We start from the raw sequence: 14946 nt of genomic DNA, 5'->3' as shown, positions 1-14946 counted from the left end.
TCAGCCTCCTGGGTTCAAGTGATTCTCCAGCCTCAGCCTCCCTAGTAGCTGGGATTACAGGTGTGCGCCACTATTCCCAGCTAATTTTTGTATTTTTAGTAGGGACAGTGTTTCACCATTTTGACCAGGCTGGTCTCAAACTCCTGACCTCAAGTGATCTGCCCGCCTAAGCCTCCCAAAGTGCTGGGATTACAAGTGTAAGCCACCATGCCTAGCCTAGCTGTCTTTCATATATAGTATTTTCATAATTACTCAGATGAAAGTATTTCATAATTTACAGCATGATTTCTTTGACATGCTCTATTTAGAAGATGATTTCTTTAAGTCTGTCCATTTAGGGGTGGTGCAGTTGCCATCATCATCATCCTAGTTTTATTCCACAGCGAGAAGAGAAGATACTCTACGATTTCAGTTATTTGAATGGCTTACAATTGGCTGGGTGGTAAAGCTTGTGGTCAATTTGGGTACATATTCCGTGTTCTGTGATTGTTGGCTGCTGCGTTCTAAATACGCCATTTGGATCAAGCCTGTATTTCTGTGGTGCAAAACTCCTATATTCCTAAACATTTTATGCCAGAGCTCTACTAGTTAAAAGAGGTTTGTGAAAATCTCCCACTGTGATTGTCTACTTCTTATATTTCTTCCTTTGGTTCTGTCAAATTTTTGCTTTCCACTTGTATATGCTATTTAGACTTGCTTTCTTGTCACATCATCGTATACTTTGAAGCACTTTTTGCCATAAAATCTGTTAAAAGAGTGCCATCCTACTTTTGTTTCTTGTCTGAATAATGCTTCCCTGGGCTTTTAATTTTATTCTTCCATATTTTAAATATGAAGAAATGTCTTCATATTTAAGATCCCTATAGTGTAAGCATTATGTGGCTCAGTTGTACTTTTTATCTTGTTTGACAAAGCTTGAATTTTTATTGGATGTTGGTTAATTTACATGTGATGATTTTAGTGATATGTTTGTGTTCAGGTTTGTTTCTGTTTGCTACCTTCATTTTTCCCTCCTCTTGAATCCTTGCATTAACAGATTATTTTGGTTTAGCGTCCTCCATTAGCATATTATTCAGTTCCCGTGGAGACTATGATGTACATCTTTGATTCATAATTCATAATAATTAAATATAAATTAATGCTTTCATCATAACCTTAAAAGTGTTAACAATTTAAGACACTTTACTTCAATCCATTTCTTCTGTCTTTTGATTTGTTGGATTCACATTTTTAAGTTCTACATACATTTTGAAACTCACAAGTTATTATTGTTATTATGATTGATTTATGCGGTTTAGATTTATCACAGATTTTTTTAAATTTTGCATTCATTTTTCTTTTCTTCATTTCTATTTATCTGTCTGAAATGATTTTCCTATCCCTAAAACTAACTGATGTGGTTTGGATACTTGTCCCCTTAAGTCTCATGTTGAAATGTAATCCCCAGTGTTAGAGGTGGGCCTGGTGGGGGGGGCTGGGATCATGGGAATGAATCCCTCATGAATGGCCTAGCACCATCTCCGTGGCGATGAGTGAAGAGGTTGTTTAGAAGTGTGTGGTGCCTCCTCCCTTTTCTCTTTGTCCTGCTCTTGCGATGTGATGTGCTGGCTCCCCGTTGCCTTCTGCCATGATTGGAAGCTCCCTGAGGCCTTACCAGAAGCAGATGTCAGCACCATGCTTCCTGTAAAGTCTGCAGAACCATAAGCCAATTAAACCTCTTTTCTTTATAAATGACCCCAACCTTAGATATGTCTTTATAGCAATGCAAGAACAACCTAACACACTAACAAATTGTAAGGTTTTTAGTGTACATTTGGTGGCACTGAATTCTCTCAGTCTTTCTTTTATATAAATTTTCATTTTGCCTTCATTTTAAACTTTTTTATTATGTTATTTTTAGATAGAGAATTCAAAGATGACAGGCATTTTCTTTCAGCTATCTCTTTTTCTTAATTTCTATAAATGTAAGGGTACAAATGCTATTTTTTATTAAATGGTTGTTTTGTCTAGTGGTGAAGTCTGAGATTTTAGTGTGTCCATTATCTGAACAATGCATATTGTACCCATTAAATAATTTCTCATCATCCACCCCCTCCCCCCACTCCCTGACCCTTCCAAGTCTCCAATGTGTATCATTCTACTCTCTATGAAATTTGGTTGTCTTCAGACTTAATTTTGGTTTTGTGGTGTGTGTGTGTGTGTGTGTGTGTGTGTGTGTGTGTGTGTGTGTTGTTTTTGACAGGATCTTGCTGTGTCTCTCAGGCTGGAGAGCCGTGGTGCAATCACTGCTTACTACAGCCTCTACCTCCCAGACTCAAGTGATCCTCATACCTTAGCCTTCTGAGTAGCTGGGACTACAGGCATGTGCTCCCACACCCAGCTAATATTTTTTTTAATTCTTTTGTAGAGACAGGATCTTACAATGTCGCCCAGGCTGACCTAGAACTCATGGTCTTAAGAGATCCTCCTGTCTCAGCCTCCCAAGGTGCTGGCTTTATAGATATGAGCCATCCACTGTGCCTGGCCAATTTTGTATGCTGAGAAATTAGCTAAAATTCTTATTATTGCCCCTTTGAATAGAATGTGTGTTTTTCCCTTTGTTTTTGCTTTTCATTGGTTTGCACTGGTGTGTCTAAGTGTTTTATTTTCCTTGTATTCCTTTTGCATTGGGTTAGTAGAAATTCTTTAATCTATGCCTACATTTCCATTATCAAGTTTAGATATTTCTTATCCGTGATTTTTTTCAAATATTTTTTCTACCCTATTCTCTCTTCCTCTAAGAGTCTAGATACAAATTTGGTAGGCTTTTTAAAAAAGAAATAAAACAAAATAGTTTTAGATATATAAAATTATAAATTTATATAATAGGGAGAGTTCCCACATACCCCACACTGAGTTTCATTTTGTGTTAACATCTTACATTAATATGAAACATTTGTCACAACTAATGAATCAACATTAATACATTACAATTGATATGGTTTAACTGTGTCCCCATCTAAATCTCATCTTGAATTGTAGGTCTTATAATGCCCACGTGTCATGGGAGGGACCAGGTGGAGATAATTGCATCATGGGGGTGGTTTTCTCCATCCTGTTCTCAGGATAGTGAGTGATTTCTCTTGAGATCTGATGATTTTATAAGGGGCTTCACACTGCACTTCTCCTTCCTGCTGCCATGTGAAGAAGGACATGTTTACTTCCCCTTCCACCGTGACTGTAAGTTTCCTGAGGCCTCTGCAGCCATGCTGAACTGTGAGTCAATTTAATCTCTTTCCTTTGTAAATTACCCAGTCTTGAGTGTGTCTTTATTAGCAGAATGAGAATGGACTAATACAATCATTAATTAAAATCCATACTTATTTCACGTTAATTTTGGTTTCTTAGTTTTTCTTTAATGTCCTTTTTCTATTTCAGGATCTCATCCAGAATACCTTATTCCATCTAGTAGCTATATCTTCTTAGGCTTCTTTATGCTATGACAGTTCCTCAAAATGTCCTTGTTTTTCCATGACTCATACAACATGTAGCCATTTCAGATTGGTCATTTTCAGTAGCAATATACATTTAAGATTCATTCACATTTTCATGTTTCTGAACAGCTCAGTCCTTTACATTAGTGTACAATATACCATTGTATGGATGTACCAGGTTTTTTAATCTTATCATTTATAAAACTATATCTCCATTACTTCCAGTGTCTGTTGAATATGAATAAATCTATTAAAATATTCATATGTGAATTTGGTGTGAACATACTTTTTTTTTTTCTGAGACAGGGTCTTGCTCTGTTGCTCAGGCTGGAGTGCAGTGGCATGATCTCAGCTCACTGCAAACTCAGCCTCTAAAGCACGAGCAATTCTCCCACTTTTGCCTCCCAAGTAGCTGGGACTACAGGCATGCACCACCATGCCCAGTTAATTTTTGTATTTTTTGTAGAGATGGGGTTTTGCCATGCTGCCCAGGTTGGTCTTGAATTCCTGAACTCAGGCGATCCACCTGCCTCAGCCTCCCAAAGTGCTGAGTCATGAGCCACTGAGTCTGGCCAAAAATACATTTTTAAGTCAGTTGGTTAAATACTTAGGAACATGGTAGCTGAATTGTGATGATGAGACTATGTTATACTTTGTTGAGAATCTGCCAAATTTTCCTCAAAATTGGCAGTACCATTTTGTCTTCCCACCAGCAATACAAGACCACACTAATAGTTGCACAATTGCATTGCGTCATTATTTTCATTTGCATTTCCTTAATGGTGAATGATGTTGAACATCTTTTCATATACTATTTGCCACCAAAACACTGTATTTTCTTTGGTAAAGTGTCTCTTCAGGACTTTTGCCATTGTTTGATTGGGCAGTTTGGGGATTATATATTTTTTTCTTACTTTGGAGTTGCATTGTTTTTAATATTTTTAACTTTCATTTTAGATTTGGGGTTCCACGTATACAGTTGTTACATGGGCATATTGTGTGACATTTAGATTTGGTTTATGAATGATCTCGTCACCTAGCTAGTGAGCATAGTGCCCAACAGGTAGTTTTTCACCCCTTTCTCTCGTTCCCCTTTCCACTTCTAGTAGTCCCCAGTTTCTATTGTTGCCATCTACATGTCCATGATTACCTAATATTTAGCTCCCATTTATAAGTGAGAACATGTAGTATTTGGTTTTCTGTCACTGCACTAATTCACTTAGGATGATGGCCTCAAGTTGCACCCATGTTACTGCAAAGGACATGATTTTTTTCTTTTTTTATGGCTGGGTAGTATTCCAAGGTGTGTCTATACCACTTTATTTTTTAATCCAATCTACCATTGATGTGCACCTACGTTGATTCCATGTCTTTGCTATTGTGAACAGTGCTGTGATAAACATACATGTATGCTGCTAATGCCACAGAATTTTGTAGAATTATTTATTTTCCCTTGAGTATATACCCAATAATGAGATTGCTGGGTCAAATGGTAATTCTGTTTTTAATTCTTTAAGAAATCTCCAAATTGCCTTTCACAGTGACTGAACTAATTTACATTCCAACAAGCAGTGTATAGCCTCACCAGTGTCTATTTTTTTTTTTGTCTTTTTAATAATCACCACTCTGACTGGTATGAGATGGTATCTCATTGTGGTTTTGATTTGCATTTTGCTGATGATTAGTAATATTGAGCAATAGGTTTTGTGACCACTTATGTGTCTTCTTTTGAGAAGTGTCTGTTCATGTCCTTTGCTCACTTTTTAATGGGGTTATTTGTTTTTTGCTTGTTGACTTAAGTTTCTTATAGATTCTGGATATTAGACTATCACTGGATTAATAGTTTGTGAATATTTTCTTTCATTCTGTGGGTTGTCTGTTTACTCTATTGATAGTTTCTTTTGCTGCACAGAAACTCTTTAGTTTAATTAGGTCCCACTTATCAATTTTTGTTTCTATTGCAATTGCTTTTGAGGACTTAGTCATAAATTCTTTGTCAGTGCTGATGTCCAGAATGTTATTTCCTAGGTTTTCTTCTGGGATTTTTAAAGTTTGAGGTCTTACATTTAAATTTTTAACACATCTTGAGTTATTTTTGTACATGGTGAGAAGTAGGGGTCCAGTGTTACTCTTTGGCATATGAGTAGCCAGTTATCACAGCACTATTTATTAAACAGGGAGTCCTACCTCCATTGTTTATTTTTGTCATCTTTGTCAAAGATCAGATGGTTGTAGGCGTATGGCTTTATTTCTGGGTTCTGTATTTTGTTCTATTGGTCTATGTGTGTTTTTGTACCAGTACCATGCTGCTTTGTTTATTGCAGACTTGTGGTATAGTTTGAAGTTGGGTAATGTAATGCCTCTGATTTTCTTCTCAAGTTTATATTTTTTGTGGCTTCTACTCCACATAAAAAGGTCTCACTTGTGCTGTCTTTCTGGATTTGCTTGTCCCTTTAGATTTGGGGATGTCAGTTTGGTCTGTGATCTCAATTATCTGATGAGTCCAAGAGAAGTTATGGACTTTCTGTATATTCCATTTATTTATTTTTTTATTTATTTACTTGTAAGGCTATGAATAATGACTTCTGAACTCTTTATAGGTAGAATCTGAAACTGGAAATCCTTGATAGATTTTTTTTTTCCATGTCAATGGTGGACAAAAATGCCTGCACATTCTTTGTTACTCCTTTCCTTGAAAGGCGAAGGTTATTTGATCTTCCCTTGAATTATAGTTGACATTATTAAGGCTCCGATGATAGAATATAGCAGAAATCATGTTCTGATAGCCCCTAAAAGATACTGCAAGGACACTGTCATCTTCTAATATTTCTTTGTTGAAATACATACTCTTGAAATGCTCCTATTTGGAGCTGAGTCACTGAAGAATTCCACAGAAGAATTATCTGCTGGAGAGAGAGCTCATTTGGGGGAACACAAAGGCACCAGACATATAAAATACTCAACCTTTGATATTTCTGCATCTAGTAGTTTGTGTCATCCTAGATGACATGCCAGACATCATGGAGCTTCAGTGAGTTGGCTCTACAGTGCCTTTGTCCAAATTACTCATTCATGATAACTATTTAATAATAATATGGTTTTATTATGTCACTAAGTTTGGGAGATGTTTGTGACATAGACATAACCACAACACTCCCTTACATGCCTCTTCGGCTCCTGTGTGTCTTCCCTTCTTTTTATTTTTTTATTCTTAAATCTGAATATTTACTACCAACATATTTTTGAAATCACCAGAACTCTCTTTACCTGTGTCTAACATGCTCTTAAATATAATAACTATGCTTTTAATTCACTTATATTTTTCAGTTATAGAATTTCTTTTTTATATATACTTTAAGTCATAGGATACATGTGCAGAATGTGCAGGTTTGTTACATAGGTATACATGTGCCATGGTAGTTTGCTTCACCCATCAACCCGTCATCTACATTAGGTGTTTCTCCTAATGCTATCCCTCCCCTAGCCCCCCACCCACAGTGTGTGTGATGCTCCCCTTGCTGTGTCTATGTTTTCTCATTGTTCAACTCTCACTTATGAGTGAGAACATGCGGTGTTTGGCTTTCTGTCCTGTGTTAGTTTGCTGAAAATGATGGTTTCCAGCTTCATCCATGTCCCTGCAAAGGACACGAACTCATATATAGACCAATGGAACAGAACAGAGCCTCAGAAATAACGCCACACATCTACAACCATCTGATCTTTGACAAACCTGACATAAACGAGCAAAGGGGAAAGGATTCCATATTTAGTAAATGTTGTTGGGAAAACTGGCTAGCCATATGCAGAAAACTGAAACTTACACCTTATACAAAAATTAACTCAAGGTGGATTAAAGATTTAAACATAAGACCTAAAACCATAAAAACCCAGTTCTAGAATTTTTATCTGAACTTTTATAAGTGAAATTTATTTGTGGACAGTCTCCTTCTCGTCATCCTTTTCATTGAACTGCCTCCACTTCTGTGTCCTCTTCCTTTTTGTGTCTGGTGTTGGAATGATAAAATAAAAATTATAGCATCTGAATGAATCTGAATAGAAGATACTTTATATTAATAGAAGATAGTTTGTGTAGGAGATTATCAATTTTATCTAGTCTGGAATATGGATGGATGTGAGGCTGGGTTTCAGTCTTTATACATCTGAGATATTGCTAGCTTTCTCATGCCTATAGGGTAAAGTCCTTCAGAGTTCCCAATCTAATTCTGAGTTGTTCAGTAGGATCCTTCTTTTAGGTGAAACCTACACTTCAGTTTCACACCCCAGCACTGTAAGACTTGTGAAAACTCCAAAATTTAAGTTTTTAGCTACCGCTTTGTGCTTAGTTTTGCTGCCCTCATATATGACCTTGGTGACACATCAGTAAACTTGTTGAGAGGAAAATTAGCTCCGAACATTGGGCTTATTTACCCGATCTCCCTTCTCCATGTTATGTTGGCCCCTCAATTCATTCCTACCATGGAAACCATAACCTCAATTTTTTTTCCCCATCACTGTGAGATGACTAAAATCTCTGCTCACCTACTCTACATTTTACACACTTTCTATTCAGCCTCTCTGGCCCACACCACTTAAAAATCTAATAAATGTCTTAGAAGGAAAATACAACATAAAATTCTAGGCTCACCTTAATGAAGTTGCATTCTCTCTTTCTTGATCTTTCCAACTCTGGAAGCCTTGAGAGTTCCTTGATGTCTTTTAAAATGTCACTCTTTGGTGTTTTTGGTCAGATATTTTTGTTGTTCTCAATAGTACAGATAGTTTGGCATAAACTGGTGCATTCTAGACAGAAATGGAAGAGCCTGAATGTCACTGTTTTTAAAAGCTTTTAAAAGAACAGGTAGTGTTTTTGCTTGTTAAGATAAATTGGCCTGAAGCCATCTCCCTCGTTTTGTTTTCCTAGTGTTCATTTCTTCCTTTAATTTATTTAACCAATTTAATATCAAAATCTAACTTAAAAACAAAATTATGCAGGACAAGAGATGAAATAATGAAGAAAGACTGTCACTCTCAGAATATTTTTATTCTGGCTTAGGATGTAAAGCTATATCACATAAAACACACATCAGCTAATTTAAAACAATTGTATTTAATTAGCAGAAAGTTACACTAAGTGTAGGAAAATGTGTGTAAACTAATAACTACCACATAGACTTTATCACACTATGGAACTTGTCTTAAAATTGTAATTCAGTATTTTAAAGTTTGGCATTTTACAAATTCTGTAGATTTAGCATGGTTGGCTCCTGGTATGGTCTCTTTGAGCCAGTATTACAATCCAGATTACTGTCTTTTACAATCTTTTAAGGAAATTCTAACATTATTGGAAACGGTTTTCAAGGCTGCAATTGGAAAAAAATTCCAAGATAAACAAGGAAAGAAAAAACACCAGTCTTTGTAGGATGAAGATAGTTCTTTATAATGACTGAGCATCCAAATTAACTCTGAAGAACTTTAAAAACAACTCATTCCTATGGAATTCTGAGGTAGTGGGTTTAACTCGCAGGTATCTAATAAGATCACTGATGTGTGGGAGCCACAGGATGGACGATAATGACATCATTGGCCAGCACTTACCCCGTTATTGAACATCAGAATGGTTGCTTCATTCACAAAGATTTGACCAGGGGCCTTCTCTGTAAAACCACCAGGTCCTTGACCCATCGCCATAGCTGACTGAGTTAGTGGTGAAGGCATTTGGTCCAAGCAAGGTCCATCAAGCTCTCTTCTCCTGACAATTGAAGATTATATTGAAGACATCTAGGGGATTGAGGCCAAGCCCCACAGTGGATGTGCTTGGAGAAAAGGAGCATGAAATCCAGACATTGGGGTCTCCCAGCTCTTCCCTTCCTGAATCTTGTTCAACATTCACTTCTCTCAATTATCTGAGCCAAGGCCTTCTAAGACGTCTCATTTTAGTGTTAATTATCCAGAACTATAACGAAAGAAACTAACTAAAAACTCACTGCTGAAAATTACTTTCAGAGATGCAGATACCTGATAGTCAGTCAACCCCAGACACTGAGGATTCAACAACCAAGACTGAAATAGGGTTATCAACTCATATATGGGCACCCCTGAGCTGACAAAAACCTAGACTCTAATGAGTAGCAGATGGTGCTTCTGAATAAAATGGTCAATTAGCTGTTTTGAAAACAGTTCGCATTCTAATGATAATAACTCCTTTTGAGAACAGGGATTCCTCACATGATAAAGGCATTATTTCCCACTAACTCAGCAATCTAAATCTAAATGATACTAATAGTTGTAAGAATTAACATTTATCAAGCACTAACTTAAATGTGTGCCAGCTTTCATGCTCAAAGCTTTAGACATATAATTACATTTACTCACCACCGCCATCTTATGGAAAATATCTTATCATTTACTGGTTTTGGAAATGAAAAACAGACAACAAACTAAAACCCTGAGACCTAAAGAGTCCACAGTCCATGGTCTCTTGGGTAGCAAGCAGCAGAGCTGGGATCTGAATCCATATCTATCTGACTTGGGAATCCAGATGGGCAACCTCTACTCACTGCTCCCCAGTGGAAAGAGGGCCCTTCGGGCTATAACAACGTGCAGTATCATCTTCTTAGCATGTGGGTTGTCCTTCCCAAAGGAATAAAGTTGTTTTTATTCATGTCTCAGCATCCCATAAAGTTTCTTTTAGAAATCTGTGCTAATTACTCAGAATCAATCTGTAAATGTGATACTAAAATCAATATGTATTATAGATTATGAAATGCAAACATTGTCTTAGTAAATATTTATGACATAATGCCCTAAATTGTGTTCAATATTACATTTTGATTATCATTTTAAAAAATGTAATTCATATAGCAAAAGTCTAAACAGGCAACTAATCAATAGCACTTGAAAAAAGTAGGGTCCTATATTGACCTTAGAAGCTTGGGGGTAAATAAGATATGCACGGGTTGCAGAAGGAGGGATGTACTGAAACTCCTTACAAAAGAGTCACATACAAAACCCAGTTTGCAACACAGGATAAAATCAAATCAGGAATATTTCTTCAGGGACCAGATATTTGTATTCAAAATTTGGTCTAAAAAAAAAAAACCCAGCAACAACAACACGTACACCCATTTCATTAGTATTGCAAAATAAATCGTTATTCATTATAGTCAACCTGAATGAATGCAGCCTTTCTCTGCCATCTTTGTGGGATTGGACACACTGTGAGTTCCCTCACGAAGTACTCCATAGGATGGTAAAATTCAACAGAAACTCTTGTCTAGACATAATCCCTGCTTGGTCACCCTGGAATGCATCACAGAGCCACACCCAGCCACTCTGCCTTCTACACGCTAGGCTTTGTGCAGTGTTTTAAAGCAGGTTTAACCATGAAAGTGAAGACTCTGGCCATGGCCATGAGACACTGGCTCTGAGATGCCTGCGTAATATCACAGTGAACAGTTTAAAGAATCTCCTGGATTAATGCAGTGATTCTCAAGCATCAATTTTGCCTCCTCCTACTGCGGCAGGGACATTTGGAAATGTGTGGAAACATCTTTAGTTGCTATAACTGGGCAGGACGCTACTGGAGTCTAGTGGGTAGAGGTCGAGATGCTGTCAATAATTCTACAGTGTATAGGACGGCCTCCCAGGATGATGAATCATCTGATGCAAAATGTCAATCATACCAAGGTGGACGATCTGGTTTGGCTTTGTGTCCCCACCTAAATCTCACCTTGAATTGTAATAATCCCCACTTGTCAATGGCGGGACCAGGTGGAGGTAATTGGATAATTGGGGTGATTTTCCCATGATAGTGAGTCTCATGAGATCTGATAGTTTTATAAGCATCTGGCATTTTCCCTGCTTGCACTTTCTTTCTCCGGACACGCTATAAGTGGGTGCCTTACACCATAATTGTAAGTTTCCTGAGGCCTCCCTAGCCATGCAGAACTGTGAGTCAATTAAACCTCTTTTCTTTATAAATTACTCAGTCTCAGGGAGTTCTTCATAGCAGTGTGAGAACAGACTAATACAGTGGAGAAAACCTGTTTTAAAGGGTCCACTTCCCTACCTAATATATTTATTATTAATTATTTAAAAAATATGAAACACACAACTGCAGTCCAGGCTGTTCTCAGAACTAAGGCTTCAGCAACGACAAGGAAGGGTCCCTGCCCTGCGATTATCTCCTAACTAGTAACGTGACCTTTGGCAACATAAGTAAACTCCTGAAGGTTGGTCCCTTACCTGTAGAATAGGAGTACATAATAATATCTAAAGTCCACATTTTAATTAAGGATTAAATAAGTTTATAGACAAATTCTCTTTTGTATCTCTCCTCAAATCCCAAGTCCTCTTCCCACCACCCCTTTGGAATGATTTGCAGCATCTTATCTAAGGGACTCCTTTGGTTTTAGATACCTTCAATTATCAGTAGGTTCCTGATCATGCTTGATGAAAACACACATTTTGATGTTAGTCCCATCTTGTAATATTCCTTATTCTTTGCTTTTTCACATTTGCCATGGGAGTTGCTGGTGCAAACAACAGGTGGAAAAGTTTAAGGGCAAAAGGAACACTTGCTAAATAGAAGTTTCTCTGCCATCAAAAGCCATCTGTTGGTCAAAAATATTGGCAGAGTGGCCATAGTATGGCAGGTACTGAAGCAGGCTCTGGAAAGTGCATGACCGTTATATAGACAGACAGCCCCATGGAGATAGAATTCCACAGCAACTCTGAAGCCATGTATAATTCTCAATCTAAGTTCCAAAAAATCTTCCATGATGTTTCAATTTGCAAAAGAAAAGTATAAGCCGATCCACAGAAATTAAAAACGAATAATCTCCAAATCTCTAAACTTTGTTCAATTATGTAAAAGGATCTCTAAACTTTGTTCAGTGAAATAAAAGTACTTATTCTGCTATAAGGTCAGGCAAGTCCAGAAAACTTGCCCCTTGGTATGGCAGTGGGAGAGCATCAAAGCCTCACAGTTGTTCAGTGCTTACAGTAAGCCTGATGGCATGTCTCAGTCTTTACAAGAGCCAAGAGAGGTGGATGCTGTAGAGATGAGAATGGTGTGGCTCAGCAAGGCTGAGGAGTGGGTGCAGCCTCTGTGGTGTAGATCTCCTTAGACCTTCTTCAGCACCAAGGAGAGTGCCTTGAATTATTCAATCGTTAATGTTTTCTAAAAACAAAGATATGCATAAAGACCTATTTTCACAGAGTCAGGAGTCAAGAGAGATAGTCTGTTACTTTGGGTGTGTCCATTTTTAGATTACTTCATCTATTGCTTACAAAAAGACCGCTGAATTTCTAACGTAAATGTGGTCTAGGCCTATGCGTCCCCATTTCCCTGATGGACTTTTCCTAAGCCAATGTACTAGCTCCTCAGACTGAAAGAAATAAGAGTTTTGCTGACCCTGTGTTGAGAGTAATTACTCAACATTTGATAAGAAGGCATCATAGGTTTCCCCAATTCAGGTAACAAGAGTTCAGGGTATCAGAAGGGGTTCAGAGACCTGTTTGTGGGTGCACAATTTTCTATCCCTCATATCTCTGTATAAGAATATCAAAGTGTAAAAATGTGATTCTGCCTTGAACTTCTTCTACTCACATGGGTGAGATGAAATTTTAAATATTAATGTTTAAAGCAGCTGAGAAATAATCAACTAACTATATATAATATAAAAAGACAGTTCACTTGAAATCTGAGAAGAGAATGTAAAAATGCAGTACTTATGTTTGAGGTGTTTTTCTTACTTTCAGATTCTAAAGGTTGAGAACGTTGGGTGTGATGTGACAATTCATTTTGCACCAGCCCCACTGTCAAGGCCTTCACCCAAATGTCTGTGTTGAGGTCCCAGACTTCAGAAAAACGAGAGAACACGTCAATCAGGATGACAGAGAGAAACCCCAAAGCCATATGTGAAAGTTGATTTCTCCACTGGCCAGGCAGCAGGAGTCTGAGAGCCTCGATTTAACAGTTTGAATTTGAATTTAATAAAGCCTCAACCAGCTGCAACAAAAAGTGAAAGATTTCTGAAAAGTAACACTGATAATTGTGGATAAATTCATTGTACTAATTAATCTTACTCTAACAGTAAAGTAATTCAAGTATCTTCCACTGAACAGGGCAACATAATGGACAGTGAAATATACACCTTCCATTGGTAAAGATTATAAACTAAAATTTTGATTTGTGTTTCCTTTGCTTTCAACTTTTAGTATAACCCATGGAGATTAAATTGGTCATTAGAAGGCACACTACATACAGTTTGGTACCTGCATACAATGACAAACAGACATACATTATTTTTAAAAGTTTTTCAGTATTTCACTGCCTGATTTCTTATTCTGTGCAAGAAAATTGCAGTTTTCAAAGCATTTGATTTTGCAATGACTTATAACTAATTAATAAGCCAATCTTAGAATGTGTCTTTTAGCGAACGTATGTTCTCATTCATGTTGGCAAATATGTAAGGATGAAATGTTGGTTGTCAGGTATACATATATTCAGCTTTAGTAGGCACTGCCTAATAATTTTCCGAAGTATTTTAACAATGTTAATTAACATATTGTAATGTTAATGTTATAAAGAATAATGTTTTCTCCTTTTCTGCTGATTATTTGGGCTAACATATTGCCTTCTATGTTATTTTTTCTTGGAAATGTGGCCTCTATGAAATGAATGTAGATGCTTTTATCCCATTGATCATTGAACTCTGTTCCTAAAGGGAGTTGACATCCTCTGTGGCACTCTCATCTGGAGACAGATATCCTGAATCTTACCTATTTTCTTCTCTTATTAGTAAGATATTTAAACTCTTTGTGTTTCGTTTTGTCACCTGCAAAATTGAGATAATAACAGTTCCTACCTGATGGTGATGTAGTGTGAAATAAATAACGTTATATATAAAGTGCTTAGAAAAGTACTAGACACAGTGTAAGGGCCTGAATTATGGGTTAAATCAATAATTATAACTGCAGTAAACTGATCAGTGGAATACCATTTTATTTGCCATTTTTCTCTTGGCTGACTTGCCAAAAAGTAATAAAAGAAGGTGTGCTAGCTACTTCTGGGAAATAGTTGTCTCTCTTTAAAAAGAGAGAGATGCCTGGTCACGGTGGCTCCTATCTGTAATCTCAGTGCTTCAGGAGGCTGAGCGGAAGGATTGCTTGAGATCAGGAGCTCAATACCATTCTGGGCAACATAGCGAGACCCCTGTCTCTACAGAAAAAATACCAAAATAGTTAAGTGGACATGGTGGTGCATGCCTGTAGTCCCAGCTACTTGGGAAACTAAGGCAGGAAGTCTGCTTGAGCCCCGGAGTTTGTGTAATTACACACTCCATCCTGGGTAGGAGAGCAAGACCCTGTCCAGAAAAAAAAAAAAAAAAAATAGAGAGTGAGAGAGCTGCATGAGGAAAATATTTTTGCGCTGCTCTCACTACAGATTGGAAGTTGTCAGGTGTGGGCA

At 37.3% G+C, this 14946-nt stretch overlaps 1 long non-coding RNA gene across 1 annotated transcript; it reads right to left on the bottom strand.

Annotated features, from left to right (window-relative positions):
• Positions 1-7359: 7359 nt before the first annotated feature.
• On the bottom strand, positions 7360-13334 carry LOC129049270 (uncharacterized). Its single transcript, XR_008512236.2, has 5 exons — positions 13230-13334; positions 12476-12654; positions 9069-9222; positions 8119-8273; positions 7360-7477 (listed from the first exon to the last, which is right to left on the bottom strand). It is a non-coding gene; the product is annotated as an uncharacterized LOC129049270 (long non-coding RNA).
• Positions 13335-14946: the final 1612 nt, after the last annotated feature.

This window comes from Pongo abelii, chromosome 10 (genome assembly GCF_028885655.2).
Source record: "Pongo abelii isolate AG06213 chromosome 10, NHGRI_mPonAbe1-v2.0_pri, whole genome shotgun sequence".
In the NCBI taxonomy this organism is placed as follows: domain Eukaryota; kingdom Metazoa; phylum Chordata; class Mammalia; order Primates; family Hominidae; genus Pongo; species Pongo abelii.
This window is presented reverse-complemented; position numbering and strand designations above follow the sequence as displayed.